We start from the raw sequence: 7,605 nt of genomic DNA, 5'->3' as shown, positions 1-7,605 counted from the left end.
GCACCGCTCCTGAAATCGATGGTAGCTTTGGACCATGGACGCAAACAATCGATTTCGTGATCCCACTGTGGACGCGCTAAACCGATTTTATTAGATCTGTTTTGTAATATCGGTTTAAGCTAATTCGAAATAATCGTGCAGTGTAGACGTACCCAAAGTATTAGCGAAATGATGCAGCAGCAGTTGCCAGAGTCTTAGATCTGAAACAACTCAACAAAAATAGTTAGCCTCAGTCGACAAGCTCCGAAAACTAATAAACTTAGCATTATAAACAGCCTGTCAGAACGGGGAATGGCTGCACGTGAGGAGAAAAACATAATTGCCACTTCGTACAGTAGTGAAGCAGTACGCTTGTGCCTGCAACGCAGAGCTAGCGAAGGCTATAGCTGTAACGTACGAGAGAAGAACAACAAGTTAAAATGCAAGTTCAGCAACGTTTCTCTTTTCTTTATTCGTTCGTTTTCCAGCAATAGTGTCAAAAAAATTTTGGGGGCACTACTTTTTGCCACCCCCAAATCTTGGTGCCCTCGGCCACTGCCTAGTTGTTACACCGGCCCTGAAGACAAGCCTTCCAGGACTGCCGGTGTGAAACCTAGAGCGTCTATTGAGTCAGAACGCAGCAAAGCAGCTCCAAGCCTGGCTGAGAGTGTTTTTTGCTTAGCATATCACCAGGTTCAATCAACCCTTGGCCGTGGGAGAACTGGATGGGATGCTGGAACCCAAAGGTTCTGTGGCAGTTGAAGTGTGGCAGCTGATCAGAGAAAATGGGGAAAACAAGCGGGGTTGTGCATCCGGCCAGGGGGCAGCTCCGTACGTAAACTTTGGAGAACATGTACAAACAGCAACATTGCTTGCTACCCCACAGTGGACAGAAACCAAGGGCTCCCAAAATACTACCTTCCTACATGGCTTTACTGCTGCTGCTCTCTATTCACAAATACATGCCACTTTGTGCTGCATTAGCATGTTTGCTGCTGCAATGTTCAGTGAACTAGTAGACAGGCATACTGGGGAAAGCCTTCCAGCCACAGGTAGTGAAATAATCTGATTCCAAGCCTTACAGAACTGGGCACAGTGCCCATGCTTACTGGTATAGGGTGGCACCATTACCCAGGCCACGCTAAGCTTTGGTCATGCACACAATGCCACAAAAGAAAGCTACTCTCACTAGCTACAGAGAGGCTAAAGGAAGGAGAACACTAAGGAAAAATGCCACAGGTACAACAGCATGGGCTTATAGCTACTAGTTAGTACCATGGTAGCATGTAGGGCCAAAAACAAGATCAGGGCCCAACGAGAGCGTGTACATTAGTTGAGCTCAGATAGAGATCGGAGCCCCATTATGGTGTGTGCATGATTAGTATTAGGGTAATACCTAGGAGCCCCAGCCAAGATCAGGACCCATGATAATACGCGCATTAGTAGCAGTAGAGGTTTCAGAGTGGTAGCCCTGTTAGTCTGTATCAGCAAAAAGAACCAGGAGTACTTGTGGCACCAGAGACTAATTCCACTAATTACAGTAACATCTATTGAGCCCAATCTGCTTTAGAGGATAAACTCACCTCTACTGATGGGGGTCAGGCGGTCATTGTCCCTGAGGGCAGGTTATCCTCTAAATGAAGGGTTCCTTGCATCTTCCTGGGAAGCAGCTAGTGCTGGCCAGTATCAGAGATAAGATACTAGGTTAGATGGGGCAACAGGTCTGTATCTCCTGCAGTGTGTCCAGCACCAGCTAAAAAGCATATCCAGGAGCGCCCTGCCTGGATGGAGCTTCCCAAGGGAAATTAACTAGAGCTAGTTAGGATCCAGAATCCCCCTTCTGAAGAAGATTCTGACATTGCAAATGTTTCATTCTGAATCTAAAAGCTGAATTTTGGAAGTTTCCTGAGAAACAAAAAGATTCCAACACATTTTGAGTCATTTTGTTTCAAGAAGGCAAAACTGGGTCATTTCAACAAGTGTTTCGTCAAAACTTTTATATAATAGTAAAATTGACTTTACTACTGGTTATAATTCTATATTTTCTATTTGTAACATACCATATGTATGCTCTATTTAATATTTTAACATAAAATCTAAAGAAAATGAATCAAAAGAAGTAAAAATAAAACACTTATGACACTGATGGAAATTTCTCACTTTGTTTCAGTGTTAAAACAAAACTTTCTGGTTTTGACAATTTTTCTTCAAAAACGGAAAACTGTTTGGTTGAAAATTTTTCAACCAGCTCCAAAAGTTACCCTCACATATTGAAATACCAAGGGGAAATTCTCACACAGCCCACTAGCTTCTATCAATACCAACTTCTTTGTGCCTGAAATGCTGCCTGTTGTTTCATCCACTACCTTCAAACCACCCTAGGATGAGATCTCTGCCAACCCTGTACCCCTCCCATACTTACCTGCTGCTGGGAGACTGTAAACCACAGAAAGCCATCATTGTACCTGTCCATTCACCGCCCAGATTTGATTTCAATTTCTGCTTCCCGTGCGGCCAGCTTGCTTAAACAGAGAGAAATTTCCACCCAATGTTTGCTGAGTCTCTGTGGTGCTGAGGTCTCCCTAGGTTCTTAGCTGGCCTGGTGGATATAGCCTAGTAGGGGATCACTGAGATTTGGGACTATACATCCTGAAAGGCAAGTAAAGTTAAATGGATTAAACTAGGTGTGACAGAGAGGCCTATTGGTGGTTCATTACTCTGTCACCAACTCATCAGGGCTGACATACACACTACACCCAGCACAAAATTGTTATGTTGTAGACCCAAAAGGTGGCATGTAATATATAACTGGAACATTAATAGCCCCTGTAACCATCCTTCCTGTCAGGGTCAGGTTGTCCCCTCTTGGTGGCATCAGGGAGTTGGTATGTGCAGCTGCCAGGTAGAATGGCTGATGGACAATCACCCAGCTACCACTTCAGGTCTCCAGAAAGGAGGAATGGACTCATCAGCTGGTAGCCCCCCACCCCAGCCTCCTGGCTAGGGTGCACAGCAGAGTCTAGGGCTCCGGTCTTGTGGGTGAAGCACTGCAATTGTCTACAACCCTCTGCTTCCTAGCAGGGGCAAATAGTAACAACTAAACTGTCCATCGCTGACCTTTGGGCCTAAAGGTTAGTGTGCGGCCAGCCCTGAGCAGGGGGCTCGGGTTAAAGGGACCCAGCCCTGGGCCCTACCAGTGGCAGGTGATCCTGTTCCTGCCACTGGGTGAGTGGGGAAACGCTCGCTGCCTTACTTCCCAGCAGCACAACCAGATCAAAGTCTTGTTTCCTGGGGCTATTTCCAACTAGTTCCTGCTGTTGGTGCTCTGTGACCATTGGGACCTGGCTCTGTCTCACAGTCAGGTGACCCTTCCACCAGGCTCTCCCCAGGGTCTTCCATCTCCTGGGGCCATGGGTTGCCTTTTCTTCCCTGCTGCCAGCAACAGGCTCAGCTGTGGGCTCTGCTCCCTGGGAGGGACATATGCCTTCTTCCCTGATCCAGCCATAACTGAGCGAGTGCAGGGCCCTATTCTTATAATTCCTGTCCACCCCCACACTTCCCGCAAGAGAGGTGGGCATGGCAAGGTTGGCAACACCCACCATGAAGCATTAACTCCCTCTGTGCTGGAGGGAAGCCACTCTGCCTCACTACACTCCCTGATCATTAATATTCTTGTGTGATGTATGTACAGGTGGGTACAAGGAGTTATGGATATGTGCTAGAATTATGTTCTTAAAATGTGTTTGGCAAGCACCGCATAAGCCCAGTCTGCCTTGGACAATGGGATGTGTATTTGCTTGTCTGACAAGCCTGGTCATCAGGCAGAGACAGTGAAGATGTATTTACATAAGTGGTAAACAAAGCAGTCAAGCTAACAGGAGAAGGAGGTACCAACTCATCTCTCACCAGCAAGGGAGGAATCAGAATGAAGTCTTCCCCAGAGTGCACGGCGTCTCTTCCGAGCAGGAGGAAAGGAACTTTATCTGAGAATACATTTCAACGGTTTACTGGGCTGTAAAGACAAGGGGTCTGAACCTCAAGTGCTAAGCAATTGGATCAACTAATTTTTATAAAATTACTGTATTATAAAAGTGTATTGAGTATGTCGGATTGAAATTTACTCACTTAGCAGATGGGTTTAACAAATATTTATTAAGGCAAAATACCCGGCAAGCAGTGATCAATTACACACAAGTGGGAAGCTTATCGGGACAATCTTATTACAGTTGCCGTTAGCACCTGACAATACAGCTTCAACCTCCCTTTGTTACACAAACTTATTTATAACTTGGTTATTTTTTATACATTTGTATTAGTTTATTTTGATATTAACTTTCCTCCCCTGGTTTAAATTGTTGGTTTAAACCTTTTTTCTAACTTCTTATTTCCTTTTTTGGTTTGACAAGCATGGTTGCTTTGCATTTTTTAACACAGGTGCATACCACTAAACATAATTACTTTACAATTTGTTACACATACATAATTCTACTAATGCTTACACTGTTAAACATTATTAACAGACACTTCAAATTCGCAGCAAGCTTTTGTTGGGCCTAAATATACCTTTGCTTCCAACAGAATAAAGTCGTCTGTGAAAGCCTGTGACACACTGGTGATTAATGTCATTCTGCATTAACATGCTAAGGAATGACGGATGGTCACTGATGTTACACTTTAAAATCTGTGACCAAACATGGGGAGAAACAGGTTCTGTGCCAGACAGAAGGGAAGGCAGCAATTTACTCTTCCCAGTATAAAGGAAGCAGTGTGGAATCCCAACAATAGGATCCCCATTTACATATAAATCAGCAAGGAGATGGGAAACCCCCAAAAAGGGAAGAACAGCAAGAAACCTTCTGGCTCTTGAAATCCAGACAATGAACTTTGGGAGGATATTGGGGGGCACACAAAGACATTTGAGTTGAATCCTTCAAATAATGGACAAGGGGCCAGAGTTCTTGAAATCCCAGAACACTGGATCCTTCAAATCAAGTGGGTGGAAGTCTCTGGGAATGGAGTATAGGTGAGAAACCTGTTTAGGCAAAAACTGAACCTTGCTGAAGTTAAGTTTTAGTCTTAGAAGTATATTTGTACTTCTGTTTGCTTGTAACCATTTCGGTTGTCAATCCTGACACTTGGTATCGCTTAAACCCGTGACTGTTTAATAACCTTGTTTTAATTTTACTCTAAGTCAATTGGGTGTAAGACTGAAATGAGCATTTGTCAAACCCCGGTTATATTAAAGAGACAACAGCCTGCAGCTCATTAAAGGAGCAATATACATAAGTTCTGTGTATGTTCCAGGAGAGGGCTGGACAGAGACAGTTTAGGGGAAATTCGGGTCTAGGGGCGTGTGTGTTGGGGCCACTCTGCAAACAGTAACTGGGCAGTGGAAGCCAGGGTGTGACCTAGATGCTTGTAAGGCTGGCTGTTGGGAGCCACAGCAGCACAGCATTTAAGGCATTCAGAGTTGCAGGGCTAGCAGTGACAAAACCCTCCCTGGCCTGGTTTGAACCCCAGAATGTCACACTAGGGTCTGTCATATTAGGGTTCCAGTCCCAGCTCCAGGAAAGGGGGGATCTGATGGTTTGAGCAGGAGGCAAGCTCGGAGTCAAGACTCCTGCATTCCATGCCCAGCCCTAGGAAGGAAGTGGGATCTAGCGAGTTAGAGCAGCAGGGGCTGGGAGTCTGGACACTTGGGTTTAACTCCAGCTTTGGGAAGGGAGCTGGGTCTGGTGGGTTGAGCAGCAGTTCCACACAGGCAAGCACCTAATTGGCACATCCATTCTGAAAGGAAGTGTGGCCAATTAGACGAGACTAGGGTCTGCCATATTAAGGTATGTACAGCTAGGGACATGTCTCCTAGCCTGGGTAAACAGAAACATGCCAGCTCTGTTTGAGTACAAACCTACCTGACCCATGTGTCTGAACTGGGGTCAGTAGCTTGTGCCACCACATCCATGCTGCTGTTTTTAGTTAGCTAGGGTGGCTGTGTCTACTTGGGCTAGGAGGCTTGATCCCAGCTGCAGTATGGCCACCCCCTTAACACCAGAGTTCTAGCCCCAATGCTGCCTGAATTGACTCTGGAGGAAGATCTACAGGCTTGGTCATTAATCTGCTAGGGCTATTCCTATTTCTCAAGCTGCTTAAGCAAAGAAGCACCAGTGCCTCTGCTTTATTTTCTGGCCTGTAACTAATCAGTCTAGGGATTTGAAAGTGGGGAGAGTGGCAAGAGACCTCTGCTGTCAAGCATTCTGCAGAGGGAGCTAAATGTCTGACAAACAGGACAGCTGTGTGGTATCCACAGCATCTAGCCAACATTTTTACCTTGAACAGAGAAATCAAAACATCCAGAGGTTGCAGTCAACATCATGCTAACAGGAAACAAGGTCCTGGCAACAGGAAGTCTGACAACGTAGCCCCCACCTCCTCTCTCATCCCTTTCTGGCAATCTTGGAATCTGCAGACATCTTGAGAGGGTTTGTGAGGAACACGACAGCTTAGCAGGAGACCCTGAGCAAGGCTGGGTTGAGAGGAAGAAGGGTGGTTAATGCACTGACCCAGGAGATACGGGTTTAATTCCCTTTCTTGCCCTGTTTGACTTGTGGGCAAATCACTTTATCTTTATGGCTTGTGGATCCCTTCCAATAAAGTAAGAACCATCTTTCTTTGCCTATTTAGCGTGTGAGCTCATCAGGGCAGGGGCTGTCTCTCACTGTGTCTGTGCAGTGCCTGGCACCGTGGGAGGCCCCCAACCTGGGTCAAGTAATACAGATATTATTATATCAGATGACATAGGAGAGCTACCTGTGCTGGCCACTTACCACCCCCTGTATCACACAACGCCAGGTTCTTCTGTCTTGCAGCTAGGACCAGGCAAGGTTCATTTGCACCAAAGACAGGAATCAAAACAGCCCACAAGTCTGGAACTTTGTTGCCTTTAGAATTCCTCCTGCTGCAAGGAAGATGCTGCTGATCACCATTCATCAACCTCCTGAGATCACTATCAAATTCTTCATTGCCATCCAGAGCGAGGGAGGGAGGGCTTTGCTTGCCCAGGATAAGGGTGGGGGAGGTCAAATGTTTTCACCATGGCACCTGAGCCCAGCTAGTAAGTTACTGGGGCTGGAGACTAACACTAGATCTGTAGGCAGTAACAGCTGTGATGCAGCCATAAGCCATATAAGGCTGGAGAACCAGCCATTGGGGAGAGCAGCTGGTTAGACCAGAGAACAGGAAACCCTTTGATATAAGGAGGCCCTGAAACTTATGGCCTGAAGAGAAGGGAGGGACAGACACTCAGCTGGGATCCACCTGTTGTATTAATCCACCCTGGTGCTGACTGCGTGGCCCCTGCCTGCCCCAAGTGCTAGCAGGGGCCCAGAGCTTCTATGTGAAGCCTCTCTGTGAGCCCAGGAGGGGGCTGGGATCTTGCTGAGTTGCAGGAGTGGTACACCGGCCCATGGAAATCTGCCCTTATGTGTCATGGGGACCTGTGAGGGTGTGATAAAGCCTCTGTCCCAAATCTGGACCTTAGCATCCAAAATTTGGGGGCTTACATAAAACTCTCCCCAAGCTTATACCCAGCTTGGCTCTGATCTCGCTGCCACCAACCAGGATTTTAGG

Source organism: Chelonoidis abingdonii, chromosome 17 (assembly GCF_003597395.2).
Source record: "Chelonoidis abingdonii isolate Lonesome George chromosome 17, CheloAbing_2.0, whole genome shotgun sequence".
In the NCBI taxonomy this organism is placed as follows: Eukaryota; Metazoa; Chordata; order Testudines; family Testudinidae; genus Chelonoidis; species Chelonoidis abingdonii.
Note: the sequence above shows the minus strand (reverse complement) of the source record.